The 14980-nt window shown below is 35.6% G+C and overlaps 1 protein-coding gene across 1 annotated transcript in view; it reads right to left on the bottom strand.

The window, feature by feature from the left end:
* The window catches only part of KCNH8 (potassium voltage-gated channel subfamily H member 8), a 204773-nt gene that overhangs the window by 79325 nt on the left and 110468 nt on the right, over positions 1 to 14980 (bottom strand). The gene's annotated exons all lie outside the window — the stretch shown is intronic.

Here is a 14980-nt window from a genome sequence, read left to right as displayed (position 1 = left end):
AAATGTCATCCTCAAGGATAACCATTTGTTTATCAACAGAAAAATGCTGAGCTCACTTGAAAAAAAAGGCTTTTGGGCTATGGTGGAGATCACAAAAGTGTTATGAATTGCCTGGTGGCTTGTGCATTTTGTATGTTCCTATCTAACGTTCCAGGATGAGTGTCTTTCAATATGAGATATACTTTTGACATGTCTTGCCAAAACACATTAACACTCAAAGAAAAGCTCAGGTCTTGACAACAGAGTCTCGATTATTTTCATGTCCTACAAGACAAAGACTATAATCTGTCCTCGAGCTATGCACCCAGTTTCTAACATTAGTGATAACTACTTGTATAACTTTTACAATGTCAGAAAAGAGTGCAGCCAACCATCAAGGATGGTGTTTTACAGTAAGATAATTAGGCTGCTGCCTTGCAAATTGTAGTGCCTCATGTTGAAGACCATCTCACAGAAGAGAAAGAAGTGATCCCAAGTGTTAGGAAGATATTCAGAGTGTGACTGACTTTTTTTCTCATTAAAAAATAACAACTGCAGGGTGATGGTCTTGGCAGTCTGGAAGTCAGCAGACTTTAATATCCAAGTTATGAGAGGCAGCTTTCTAGATACTAGTCCAGTGTGTAACAGACTTGTCAGCTGTGTTATTTGTAATCTAGGTAGCCTATTATTAAGTGTTACAAGGAGGGAACTGCATTCCCTGTGCCCTCTGCCTATGGCAACAATGATAGCACTGTTTCCTTTCTGCCTGCTAGGTGATGCACAAGAAGAAACACCTTCAGGTGCCTCTTCTACGCACCCCTTTTGTAGGGAGGTGGCAGCAGCAGGGTGGCCTGCTGAGGGCTGGCTCCGCACCATATACAGCATGGAGCATGCAGATGTTTGGGAAGTGTTTGCTGCCCAAACAGATATTTCTTACAGCCTCTAGGGAAGGGGAGGTAGAAATGCCAAAGGAAAGCAGCTACAAGTGAAATTCAGCCTCTTGCCCACCAGCAGCGTGAAGTTATAAGAAGATGATGTCTGCCTTGCAAGTGGAAGCAAACATAGAATATAAGTATTTCATCGTTTCGGACCATTAAAGGGATTTATTTTCTCTTTGGATGCCGGTATTTCCTTTTCTCACAGCTAGTTTCTTGTGTGCTATGCAAACCTGCTCCAATTCAGCATGTTCCTGGAAAAAAAAGAAAGCTATGAAGTCCTAAAAATTAAGTGTACCTCAACTTTTGTCCCTTCATAATTAAAACATAATGAACACTAAAAGTACTAGTACTGTAACTTGGTTATAATGCAAATCAAGTTAGAACTAAAAAGAAGGTAGTAGTAGGATTACTAGTGGGAGCAGTAGATTCATCTACTCTTGGTTTTGTAGGTACTTTCTGGGGCCTGAGAACTTTTCTTCCTGCTATGCACACATGAGAATGAATGCCTAATTTATGCTATACCTTTTATCCTGCATTTTTCATTCAGTGTATGAGAAATGTCTGCAAAGACCAGCATGTATGAACAGACTCCCCTCAGAAAGTAAAATCCAAAGACAGGTTTTCCAGAATATGACACACAAAACATTGCTACCACTAGAGCAATAAGAAGAGTAGTAGGTGAGCTTTGTCCCATTTGCAAGATTTTGTACAACCTCGACAGCAAAATGCAAAAATGGGCATTTAGTATTTTTTCCCCCATGATTTATTTGAAAATCAAAAATTTGAAAACCAAGCCCTTGTGCTTATATGGAAGATATACACTGAAAATGGAATAAATAAACATTTATGCAGCTCTCTTTAAATGAGTCAGATTTTATTAGGTTCTAGTTGTTAGGTATTTTTCCCCTTTCCTGAATTTTCCCATTTATCAAGGACATTGTTTTTCACCTTTTCCCATGTTTTATCTTTTTTTTTATTGTAGTGGTTTTTTTTATGTGCTGTTACTTCTGAATTAAGACAGCTTTGGAAATTACAGTTTTCAGCAATGTTGTTAGTATACTGAGGACAGCCAACACATAGGTTTACAGTAAAGGAGAGCACTGTAAAGCAGAGCAAGAGAAGGTTCATCTTAACTGAGTAAATCAACTTGATATAAACCAATCTGACATATTATAAAAGCTCAATGGAAGATGCTGCCTCATTGAGAAGGCATGGATTGCCACTAGTCTGTATTAAAAGAATTTTTCATATCCAGATTTTTATTTTAGAATCTTTTGGTACTAAAAGAACATTAAAAATGGAAATTGTTTGACTTTCACTATACCAGGATAGCATTGGAGAGTGGTACCTACAGGACTCAAATGCTTAGTGCTAACGTCTATGTGTGGACCAGGCAGACCAGTATTTTATAACAACTTTTTTTCATGCCTTATGAATATAGGTACTCAAATAGAGCAGCCACACAATGCATGCAGAAATTACTGTTGAAGTCCTACAACAGAGTTCACACTATTGTTCTTGCAAAGGAGTTTGAAAATTAAATCCATCCACCTACTAACTTCACCCAGTTGCTTACACTTCATTTTAAATAAAATGGAGTAGCTGACACTCAGACAAATTATTGACTTTTATCCAGGTTTCAGCAGGAGGTCTGTTGCAGTCGCTCAGTATCCATGACAGCATTTCCATCTTAAGAACAGCATTATCAAACTTTCTTTCCTTTAGTGTACTTGTAGAGATGCTTTCTTCCATGTTTGCTGTGATGCGCTGCTTACACATTGTGAAGATGGAAGCTATGAAGAATTGGAGCTAAAGATCTCTACACTTCTAGGGCACAAGGTATAAGAATGTTTGCATAAAGCACTGCCAAAGATTGGTATAATACACTTACAAAAGTGTCAATTTTACCATCTTGTTTAATTCTACTCAGATTTGCATTGATACACCCATTTTGTATATTATAATAGATGATGGTCTGAACCACAAAAGGATCTGAGGAAATTAATAGCTGCTATAAATCAGTCATGTTTCATTATATACACTTATATTTTCTTCCTCTTAACTGAAAAAACCCCAACCAGGTTTCAAAGTTTCACCTCCCTAGAGTTTTTTTAAAGTTTTTGTAACATAATCAGAGAAGCACTTCCATGATAGATCAGCTTCTATAAAATATTAATTAGACATTCATTCATGTAAGACAAATGTACATTTAATCAATTTCATTGCCATATGCATATTTTTCATATACATATTCCTCACCCTTAAAGAAAGGATAATTCTGTTGTATATTTTTACAATTTTATAACAAATAAATGTTAATAGCTCCAGTGCTAAAACATTTTGGTATTTCATGTACTATTTTCAGGTTCTTCAATGTGGATAGAAGAAATGATTTTTTGACTATATTTCATCCTGTCTTTCACTTTTATGGCTGTTCTACTTTGGCAGAGAAACAGGAACAAATGATAAATGTATGCTTTTTTTGCAAGGACAACTCATGCCCACAAAAAGAGAGGCAGTTACTGAAAAATATCATCTATTCATATTATGTAGGATGATAAACACAGCATCATAGGTGCCTTTGGTTTCAGACATATACTGGTTGTTCTTATAAGCTCAGCAATAAAAATTCCTAACAGTTTCTAAAAAATAATAACTACCTAACATGGGATTAGATGTTCTGTGGCAATCTGGCATAAATTAGTGTTGCAGTCTATTTTAATGAGGAGAGAAAAGTTATCTTTGAACTAAAAATCACTTACAGTTTGGATCTGGAAAACATGACCTTATCATACATTGACACTGTGAAAATATGACATCATCTAAGATATGCACTTGGAAGTGTAAAAAAAACTTTTTTGAAGACCCCAAGTGCTTTATCAACATATATTAACTTTAAGCATGAATTAACATTCAGGATGTTAAGGAAAAACAATAAGCCTTCCTAGTTAAAAAAAAAACCAAAACAAACAAACCTCACAAAATTATAAGATACAAAATAACCCAGAAAATGTAATTGAAATGCAGAAAAGATCAGTAACTATCAAAATTACAAGTTGAAAGTGAGAACAAAACATAATTTTAAGTTTAAATGACTAACAAGACTGAAGAAGTGTATAGAATATTATAGTCCACTTGCCTCTTATCTTCTGAAAAGAAGAAAACTAAAACTCTGGTTTTGGAATGAAGTAGGAAGATTTATCACTCTAAATGATACTGCAGATGGTACAGAAGCTTATCATATAACAAAGGAGGCATTAGACATTTCAAGGAGATTTTTGAAGACAAAGTTCCACCTAATATTCTAAGTGGAACTTGCTGAGAGCCACTTTCTGAATTACCAGTATTAACTTCTAATAAGATCTAAGAAAATTGGAGAAATACCAAGGAAATGGAATTTGCCACAACAATTTTAATAATTTGGGGAGTGGGGAACCACTAAAAGTGGTGCTCCAGAAAACAGTAGATTTGCTAATCACAAGAAAAGCAGATCATTCTGGCATATATGTTAAACGTGTAGTAATAGCAATAAATGTTAAAGTATAACTAATACCATAAGTTCCTGGACAGTGCGAAAGCAACACACACTCTTTTGCTGACAAAATTATGTCTTTTTGATATAGCTATCGAACTAGTTGATTGCTGCAGAATACTTAGATATGCTCAAGTTATTTCATCCTGTATCTTTTTAATTTGAAGGTTTGCATTAACCAGAATATAAGACACATAAAACAAAAGGCAAACCTGTCTTTCTGCTCAGTTTCAAAATGTTACTGTGGGTTTGTTTATAAACAAAATTGTTTCTAGAGGATTCATCTTGGCTGATTAGTTCACAGTGATATGGTAGTTTTTGACAAAGACGACTGATGACTGTGGCCAATCTAAATCCAAACATAAAATGGGTCAAATATCTCCATATGACACGCAAAACACATCTAAGACCCAAGAAGGAAAAAGATATCTGTAGAAGGGGAGATTCTGGCTTGGAAAACAATGACACTAAAAGAGATTTCTAATAGCTAAAAGTGTCAGTATGGGCTTAGTACGAAGCTGTGGCAACACCAAGAATATCACCTGTGAATAGAAAACAGTTCGTGCCTTTGGTGAAAAAACTACAGCCATACAACTCTAGCACCTATAGCTCACAACAAATGAAAAGACTAAGAGAAGAATTAAAAAAAACTACCTGGACTTCACCTCACTTGATGTTGTAAATTCATCTTTCTTGGTTTACTCAGCTCCAGAATACTAGCAGGAGAACTGACTTTTACTTGTTTTCATCCACTGATAGGCTACTTAGGCAAAATAGGCTACACTGAGCAGACATTGACTTTAGGTAAATTCATTTTGGAAATCAAATGTGGCTTAGCAAATGATGTTATGAACTCCCATCATTTGGATTCACATTAAACAGTCTTATACTGTATAACACAATGTCATGTTAAAGATATCTAAGTTATGTTCGAGCACAAAACACGTATGTGGACTCAGGTAACTTATGTACACGAGAAGAATATATATATATATATATATATGTAGATGTGCTAGGGAAAAGAAAGGTAGGTTTGCCTGTCATGATCATGCTTTGCAGCATTAAGTTACTCTGGTTTTCCCTTCATTTCATAGCTTTAGGGGGAAAAAAGGTTGATCTGCATTTCTCCCTACATGTTCTTTAGGTAGGCTATGCTAAGACTGGGCAAAGTAAGATCTTGTCTTCAAGCCTGTTAGCCATTATATGCAAGAAGCCGGGAAGCAATTTTTTTCCCCCACTGATACACTACTGAGGGCAAAGAGAAGAGGCAGAGAGAGACTCAGCACAGAGAGAGGATCATGTTGGACCATTCCTTTCAGGTATCAGAAAGGATTTCTTTAGGATGTGTTTAGATCAAATGCTCAGTTCTAATGTCACATCTGGGTCTGGGAAAGAATTACTTCCCAGGTTTCACTGGCAGAAATGTTTTATGCTGTCTTCTGCAGTTCAAAGCTAGACAGTCTGCTATGGTCATCTGACATTTACTAGTTAACCTATCCACTGCTAGTAGTGGATCGGTGGTGTTTCTGACAGTTTGATCTCTGCTATTCCCTCCCTTTTACTCATTAGAGTCAACCCATAGAGTCCCCTAAATTAATGAAATCTTTGAGGAAGTTCTCATTGTTTTGGCACAGTGTTGTTCCTTCAAATTTTTCAAGATTTAGTGCAAAGCCTTGATACAAAGTGGTCTAGACACATATCCCAGGCTATCTGGTTCCATGGACTGAGGTCTTGCAAAGTTTATAATTGGTTCATGGTTTAAGAACTACTGTTTTCATTCAACACCATCCTCAGGCTGCACAGAACATATAAGTAGAATCAGAGATGTAAAAATTTTAGATCAGATCACCAAATAGTCTCAGCTGGCCCTGCATTATTAAAGCTACAAAAATGTTCTGAAAATTTCAGTAATACAATTAAGATGTGAAATTAGCATGATTTCATATGCTTCATAATGAGCAAGGGGGTCAGTTCAGCTCCACAGGTGCTTAGTAGAGTTCATTGGTTACTATTCACGTTTACAGATCAGTATGGCAGCACCAGCCACACACATAAGTACTTCATGTGGATTTGCTTGATATAGGTAAGAAAGACAGATAAGGATATTTACATCACTAGTATTTTGAAACTTCTCATTCTCATTTTTCTCAGAAACCTCCAGTGTGTAGTTATCAAAGTTAGAAAAAGGATTTTGTTACTTATTGCACATTAGCATTTGTGAAACAACTAAAGCTTTAACAGAAAAGGAGATAAATGCTTGCTTTAAATTCCCCTAAGCCATCCAGCACACCAAAGGCTTATCAATGTGCGTATGGAATTTACTGTTCAAGATTGAAGAGATTAGAGGTTTTTCTGCACAGCACCCCTTTCTGCCTTCTTATCAAAGCAATTTAGGACAACAGCCCCAGATAACATTTATATATATAAAATTGAATAGGAAATGGTAAGTGCTTCTTTCTGCATCCAACTCATTAGATAAAAATCCAGAGGGAGTGGAGGTGAGTGTGATCCATATTTTATTTCTTGACAGCTTTCTGAGCTATACTTGCGAGTAAACAGTTTCTTCATCTGGGCAACCTTATTTACAGCTTAACTGCTGTGTTAAAGTACTTACTGAGAAAGCTGTAAAGGAAACAAAAAACCCCCCCGAACCAAACAGAACTCCTGAGGCAAACAAACTTCTAAAAGCACAACAAAATCTTTAACACAAATTTAGAAATGACCATTTCTCCTGAGAAATTTTATTATTTTTAGGAATTACATGTTCCACAGTCTTTTGGGGACTGCTGTTTAAAAAGTAGAAGATTAAAATTTTTTTTTTAAATAAATGTTTTCTTATCATTAAGACTTCAAGCAACTAGAACGGTAATCAAATTGATGCAACAAAGAGTAGTTAAACATCAAAAAACTACAATAATCTGTGTACTAGCTTCTACCTACTGATGACATGAATTTATCAAAGAAGAATTTGAAATTCAACACAAGCATCAATACTGCAAAGCTTTGGAGAGTCCAGAGAACTCCACAGCATCAAAACTAATGGTTTTCTTTAGTGCTGAATTTGTTTTCCAAATGCCCTGAGAGGAGGTGAGTTTTAACCATTTCCTACAGCATGAAGGGCAACAATTTTACAGATTACAGCTGTAAACCAGGCAAGGGGGACATTTAATCTCTGAGTTGATTGTTAAAGCTTACATGGAGTGACTTCAATATCTTTGGACAATTAGTGGATCCAAAGTTTTCTACAAGAGATATGTTTGAATATATTACCTTTAAGTATGCTCTACCAAGAAAATTCAGCCTGTGCAACCTTCTACGTAAAGCTGTGTTTGATATGTTTGTCTTGGATTGGGACAAGAATTACAATCTCTTTTCTGTTTCAGCAGCTCTCATAATACAAACAAAGAACAAATCATTAATAATAAGCATTATTACTAGAGAAGAAAAAATCCTGAAGTTACCTCACTGCAGTTTTTTTCCATGTAAGCTGGAATAACATCATTTTAAATGATCTTGCAAGCTACATATATCATGCCACATGCTCAGGAAGGCAGAATAGGAGATGTAAATAACGTCTCTGACATGAGCAATGTCATGAAATACTTACCTAAAACTAAAGCAGGACTAACAGCAGAAATTATCAAACTTGTTGACTCACTACATTCTGTGCTGAAACACAGCACATGCATATCTAAAATATCATCTTTATGCCTGATGTAGAGAGGAAGGAAAGGGTGAAGCCTTTCTATTCTTGACTTCATTAGGAAAAAGCTGGGTTCTAATTTCAAGTCAGATAATTAAATTTCAGTTAAAATTAGACAGCAAAAAGTCAGAGTTCAAGCAAATTAAAACTCAGGATAAAGTCTAAACTATACTATTGACTTTAAGAAAGGCTCTTAAGTCATGTAGAAACTACAAGGTGCCTTTTTTCCATAGATTTTTATTGTGTTTTAGCATAGATACACCTGTTCTGTTAACAAACACCCATGCATTTTAAGCTACCTCTGACCTGTGTTACAGACTTTCGCTGCTTCCCCACTTACTGCTGTGCAGATGAGCCTGTGAGCTTAACAGAAGCAAAGTGTGTCAGTCTGCAAAGCAGCAAGTAATTTTGCTGCTTCCAAATGCAAAGGTGAACTTCACCTGGCAGCTCTCAGTTGGGAGTACCCAAGACCTCCAATTTCAACAGGCTTGGAACAAGCAATCATATCATGCATCCCCCACCTCACCTCCAAAGATTTAAATAGAGCTTTTTTTCCCAGTTATTTCAGCTCTAATTTCCACACCCAGGTCAGGCAAAATCACTTCATATTAAGAAAAAATCAACAGCAAATCAGTGGCCAGTCACCCTCAGAAAGACTGCTCTGCTTAGTCTCCCTAGGCTATTCTCTTACCTCCTTATCCCCTCACCTTCTCTTTCACACACCAACAGCTTTCACCCTACATCCTCCAGCCCTGCTCTGCTGCTATGTCTGAACACGGGCTGTAGGATGCCATTCCTTTCTGCTTTTCCAGTCCTGCTCCTCCTTCTCTCTAGCCTGCGGACCGATCACCTTCCCCTAACTACCCCACACAAGGCAAACCAGAAGCCCTGTTAGGCACTAAGTCCCTCAGATGCATGCAGAGAAAATAAACAGTGATCGACAAATTCATAAAACCATTTGGTACAATCAACCTCAAACTTAACCTTGATTTAGCCAATCCCATGGCTAACTAGTTCAAGCTGCATGGATTCTCTCAGCCTATTATTGCCACTACTGATAAGATATGTGCACACATCCCTTCCAAAAAAAACCGAATTCTTGTAAGAAATGTGATATCTCTAAAACTCATACAAAGTTACACTGAAAGAAAATGGATATGTATAAAAACAAACCCAAGTTTTTTCAGCCATGAAAGCATCTGCGTTAAAAAAATGTTATCTATATGCAGTTGCAGTTCCTAATATATTTATATATTTTGCTCTAATTAAGCTTCTACGCAGTATCCACAGCAGTAAACATCAGAAGTCTGGGACCAACATTACCCTAATGTCTTCCAAGTTTGTAATTACCATGGCTACATGCTTTTGTGATATTTTCATTCTAAATTTCTGAAGCCAATACCATGATTTAACTGAAAAGTGCTAACTTATTCCTTTCCTTATTTGAGTGTTCTAATGTCTTTTACTCAGCTATTTGTGACTATTTTCTTTTTCACAAGCTTCCAGTGTGAAAATCCATGCCCTAGCAATGCTCAGTTCCTATGAAAAGACAACTTATTTCATAGCTGGGCATAAATGAGCTAGGAGCTCTGAGCAAGTCCGTAGGGTTTTGGAACTGTTTGGTGACCTGTCTTGAATTAAAGCTCTGTAGGACATGTCACATCCTTTACCAAGCCATCCCTTTCTAGATTTCTGTCATGCTCACTTTCACACACAGACACATCCACTCAGTGAATGGTATGAATACACCAATTTAAACTGTGCTGAACAAAGGGAAAAAAAGATGACATTAAAAAAATGGAGGTTCTGCTTAGTGCATAATGCAGGTTGCAATCCTAAAGGATATAAAAAGATTGACAACCATAAAGTGAAATTCACCAAGTTATTCTATTTATACTTAAGATGTTTTCCAGAATAATACCCCTCTTCTAATTTCAAAAGCACAATACGTGTTTTGTATAATCTCAATTCGTAATCCCTGTTAAAAAAAGAAAAAAAAAAGAAAAAAAAGAGATAATTCAGAGGTAAAAATTTATCTGGTGGCCAGCTGAACCTCTTTACCCACAAACAGTATTATTCTACCTGAAACAGTTGATTTCCAACATTTTTTCCCTTCAGGCTTGATTTTTTTAAAATAAATCCTGCTGAGATTAGACATGTGATCAACATACAGCATCATAACAATTTAGGATTAGTCAGATGATTCAATAACTGCCCATGGCACACTTCTAGTTTGCAGAAAATGCTAGGTAATATAACTTAGTTTACCTCTCTTTTACTGTGAACTAAATAAAGTTGAAAAATCCTGCACCTTTAGGGCAAACAGTATAAATATAAGCAGTAACCAGGGGATTGGGTGATGCATGATTTTTTATTAGACTACAGTAATTCAGTCCTGTGCTTGAGACCTAGATGATTTAGATATATTAACCCCATTGATTTTCAGAGCAGACAGTTTCCTACACCACCTCCCTCTCCTAGATCGTATGACCGGCTCTTATTTTATTTTATTTTTTTCATCTTCCTTTATGTGATTTTACATTAATTGTCATTAACTAGCAATACTTTCCCCGAAGTCCAAGCTCTTTGATCTATCTGATTATTTGAGCCAATGTTATTTAATTATATATAGATCACGGTATTAGAATCTGGCCAGAGAGCTTTTAGGAAAGATTCCAGGAAAAATTAGTGTTATATTACTTGAAGAACAATTTATCTGTCCCTATATAAACTCTTATTTTTTCTATTCTACTGCTGCTATAAACCTAGATGTTCCTAGTAAATCTAGAAACAATTAATTCAAATGGAAGCATGATTTTTCAGCTCAACATATCCCCTCAAAATGTCTATTACCAGAATTAGCTTGATGATTTTCTCTTAGATGCTGACACGATAAGGTGAGGGAGATGATATTGATTTTATATAGGAAAAGAAAGTAATGCTTATTTTACACCTGTTGCTTAGGAATCTGGGTTATTATGAAGTCAAATAAAGTTTATAAGAAAAAAAACACAACAGATATTAAGTAATAAAACCCCTAAAAGTAGGGGGTTTATATAATAAATACTTAATATATAATAAAATATATACTATATAAATAAAAATATATATACTAAAATGATAAGTCTTTATAACAGCCTGTCACAGCTGCTGAAGGGAAAACATTTTTGTTCTTTTTAAGAAAGATATAACAAATGGCGAACAGATACTGAGTAACAATCAATATAAACTACAGAAAATTTGACATGAAAATCTAGACCTGTCTGGGAAAGAGAAAGAAATCACTGGTAGCCAAGGTGAAGGAAAATTACAATTTTAGATGTATTAGGAAAGAAATGCTAATCTGCAACTTTAGTTCCTTTGGACAAGTGGCACCATATTATAAGAGAAGCTATTAGTAATCTTGTAGAAAACCCAGATGTATTAAATAAATACTTATCTAATTTTGGAACAGAGCAGCAAAGCATGGTTGTATCGTATCAGATGTTAAATTACAATCCAGTGTATCCTAACTAAGAATCAGCATGTAGTAATGTTTTAAACCAGTAGTACTAAACATTTAACAAGACGCCACTTCTGTAGGTTGATGAAAAAAATAGGAAAAAGAAATATGGCATTTACAAGCCATAGATGAGTAGAGTTGTGGATTCTCCTTTCTCTGAAGAAGAGCTGATGTCCTTCAGGAAAACATGTTTTAGCCAAACACAGTTTATTGGAATTAATATTAATATTTGGATTAAAGATAATATCTTACATTTAAGGTTGAACTAGATGGTCAAAATTTTTCTTTTTTATCAAAAACTTTATGAACTGAAAGTTCATATGAAACTACATATAACTGAAATCTCAGATGTATTGTGTTGACATACGTAACAGTGAGAAGAAACCAGACCAAATTTTATACTGCTAGACAGTAAAGAAATTAAGTATCCCAAGATACGAAGTGTAGGTCCCAATGGACTTGCAATCTAAGAAGGAATATCAAAAGCCACCATTGTACTAGCAGGATGGAGTTTTGTTAAGTAGAAAAATTTGTTCACTTCCACAGCTTAAACAGAAAAAGAACTCTTACTGAGGAGCATGATCATTAAAGAAAATTATGTAAAAGGATTAGAATTAGTCCTTAAGCAACAATACATTTAAAATAGTAAAAACATTTCCCAGTAATGTTTTCTCCCGGCCATTAGCACTTCAGAATATTGTGGAAACAACCCCGTTTCATTTGTGTGGGCAGTCACAGAGGTTGGGAACCTCATTTCAGAGACACGTTACTCCTCCATTCAAAGAAGCTCTTTTTTAGAGGTCTTGTGGCATTAGCTGGATGACTAGCATTCAGATGAACAATGGAAATGTAGTTTAAAGCAGCAAATTCTTAAAATCCTCAATGCAAGGATATCACATTCATGTAATATGATGGACGTCTGAAAAAGAGCTTCTGTTAATGTGGAATGAATATAATTCATAGGCTTTGTTCTGTTAAAGTCACCACTGAATACACTAAGCTGTTTTACCAGTCAAATTTCTCCAGTGAAAAGAGTTTATTTACGATTGAACACCAAGATGCTTGTCACTGTACAGCACACGAGGACTGGCATGGTTCCTGTTCTAAGGCAGAGCTATGACGTATATTCTCAGCCTTGCTCCATCACAGTTTGACATATTGACAATGTTTTTAGTGATTTTAATGGAGCAAGATCTATTCTCAAGTGTGACGGATTGTAACAGAACTGATTCCCAAAATCCATCTGTAACTGACAGACTGATTTGCTCTTCCTTACTGTTTGTTCTTACAGTGTAAGGTAATGGGATGCTGAAGTTATACCCAAGTGGAAATACTGTTTTATTTGGGTAAGTTATCCATTAATAGAAAAACTGAAATCTGAAGGCATTAGTGGCTTGAATGGTTACTGTGGTAACAAAAGTCACTCCCTTCAGGAGTGTATAGTATAGTATAGTACTTGTAGTACAGTACAGTATAGTATAGTCTGGTCAGTGTTAATGCAGTAGCATGGCATGCTCTACCAAATACCATACTTAGGCTGCTGTACCCATTACTGTGGGCATGCTGGGACACATAGAATGACCAGCACACTAATGTTCAACCAGAGGTTTTCATCGCAACTATTTACTATGCTGAGAGCCCATGAATACAAATTCTGATATCATGAAACTGAACACAAGACCACAAACTTAAAAAATAATAAGTCACATTCTTTTATATGCTTCCTTGACTTTCAGCCTTTTGGGTTCACTTCTTCAAGTTCCTCTCCTTAACTATGAGGGTGTTAAACAGGGAAGAGCTAATCTTAGTTCTACAGTAGCTGATACACCAGAAAAGCATTACATATTGTGACCTTTACAATAACATACTAAGCACTGGAGATTTTCTTTTTTATAAACTATGCTCTAACTTTTAAAAACAGGCTCAATCCATTAACATACTGAGTAACTAAAACATATTATATTGACTTTTCTACAAAGGAAGATACAGACTTTGGAGTCCTGAAATAAAAGCAAAGAACCAAAAATATTACATGGGTAATTTTCTTAATAGAAGCTGCAGAAATATGGCAGAAAGAAGCAATTCCAAAGACTGAAGAAACATCAATCATATAACTTATCTTTTCATTAAATTCAATGTGTGTGAAGCAGATGTCATTGTTAGGTATTCCAAGAACGCAGTTCACTTTACACAAATGCTGGAGACAACAATGAAATGGTCAAACAAGTAAAACATTCAGTGGGCAATGGGGCAACTGCTTCATGCATTTAAAATTCTTTGACCAATTCCAAGGGGGAAACCTGAAATATTTTTCTCAGAAATTACCTCATGCAGCTTGACAACAATTCACATAGGGCATTATCCACAAATCATTAAAAAAAAATATGAAAAAGACCACATGCAAGCTCACAAAAAATATGGTAAACTATCAAGCATCTAAGCATTTTCTTGGAAATTACCTAGATGGTTAATTAAAAGACTTAAATCTTATTGAAAAATATAGTGTTGTTTTACCATCGTGTTATAGGATAGTAAACCTAAATACAGACTTTGTCTCATTGTAGCTATAATGCAAGTCAGTCACACTCTGTATAACAGGGTAGTTTTAACTTTCTATATCTTTTGAATGGAAACATAACACGGTGAAAATTACATACAAAATTATTACTACAGCATTTCCCAATGTGTGGATTGACTATAGGTGAAACAACTGATTTGTCACACTGCTTTTTTTTTTACAACGGCACCACATCTTAGACAAAAAAGATGAAGAGTCAGTTCTTAAGTGCTCTTAGCACTCTTAAGTGCTCAGAAGCCTGTCACTCCAGTGTTGCAAGTCTCATTGTGAAATAGGAAGTAGGAAAGAAAAATAATCTGTCTGAAGAGATCCATTTATGACAACTGAGAAGTGGAACAGTGACTATATTTGCCAGAAGCATGGATGCAGAATACCTTGACCCAGCTATAAGCTCTCCCCAGAATAGTAAGGAATTACATATGGTAAATGGTGCGTATTTCAGCTTATACTCATGAGGTTTCTATCATCTTACATGTGCTTTTAAAAAGGCCTTTATCCTGCATAATCCACTTCTTTGTTTTAGGTATTCCTTCACAAAATCTGGTTTCAGAATGGAGCCTGTTCAGTAGTTCTTTAAGTGCTTGTTTCTTCAATTTTACCTTTAACTTTGATGGTACATGGCACAATACATAAGGATCCCTTCTTGTAACCAGTTCACCAGTAGTTAATGTTGTTCATTTTGGCCTCAGGAAAAGCAAGAATGCTCAGATGAGCAGTTTTTTTAACTGTAAGGTATCTCCCAACTTCA

Source organism: Buteo buteo, chromosome 2 (genome assembly GCF_964188355.1).
Source record: "Buteo buteo chromosome 2, bButBut1.hap1.1, whole genome shotgun sequence".
Classification (NCBI taxonomy): domain Eukaryota; kingdom Metazoa; phylum Chordata; class Aves; order Accipitriformes; family Accipitridae; genus Buteo; species Buteo buteo.
This window is presented reverse-complemented; position numbering and strand designations above follow the sequence as displayed.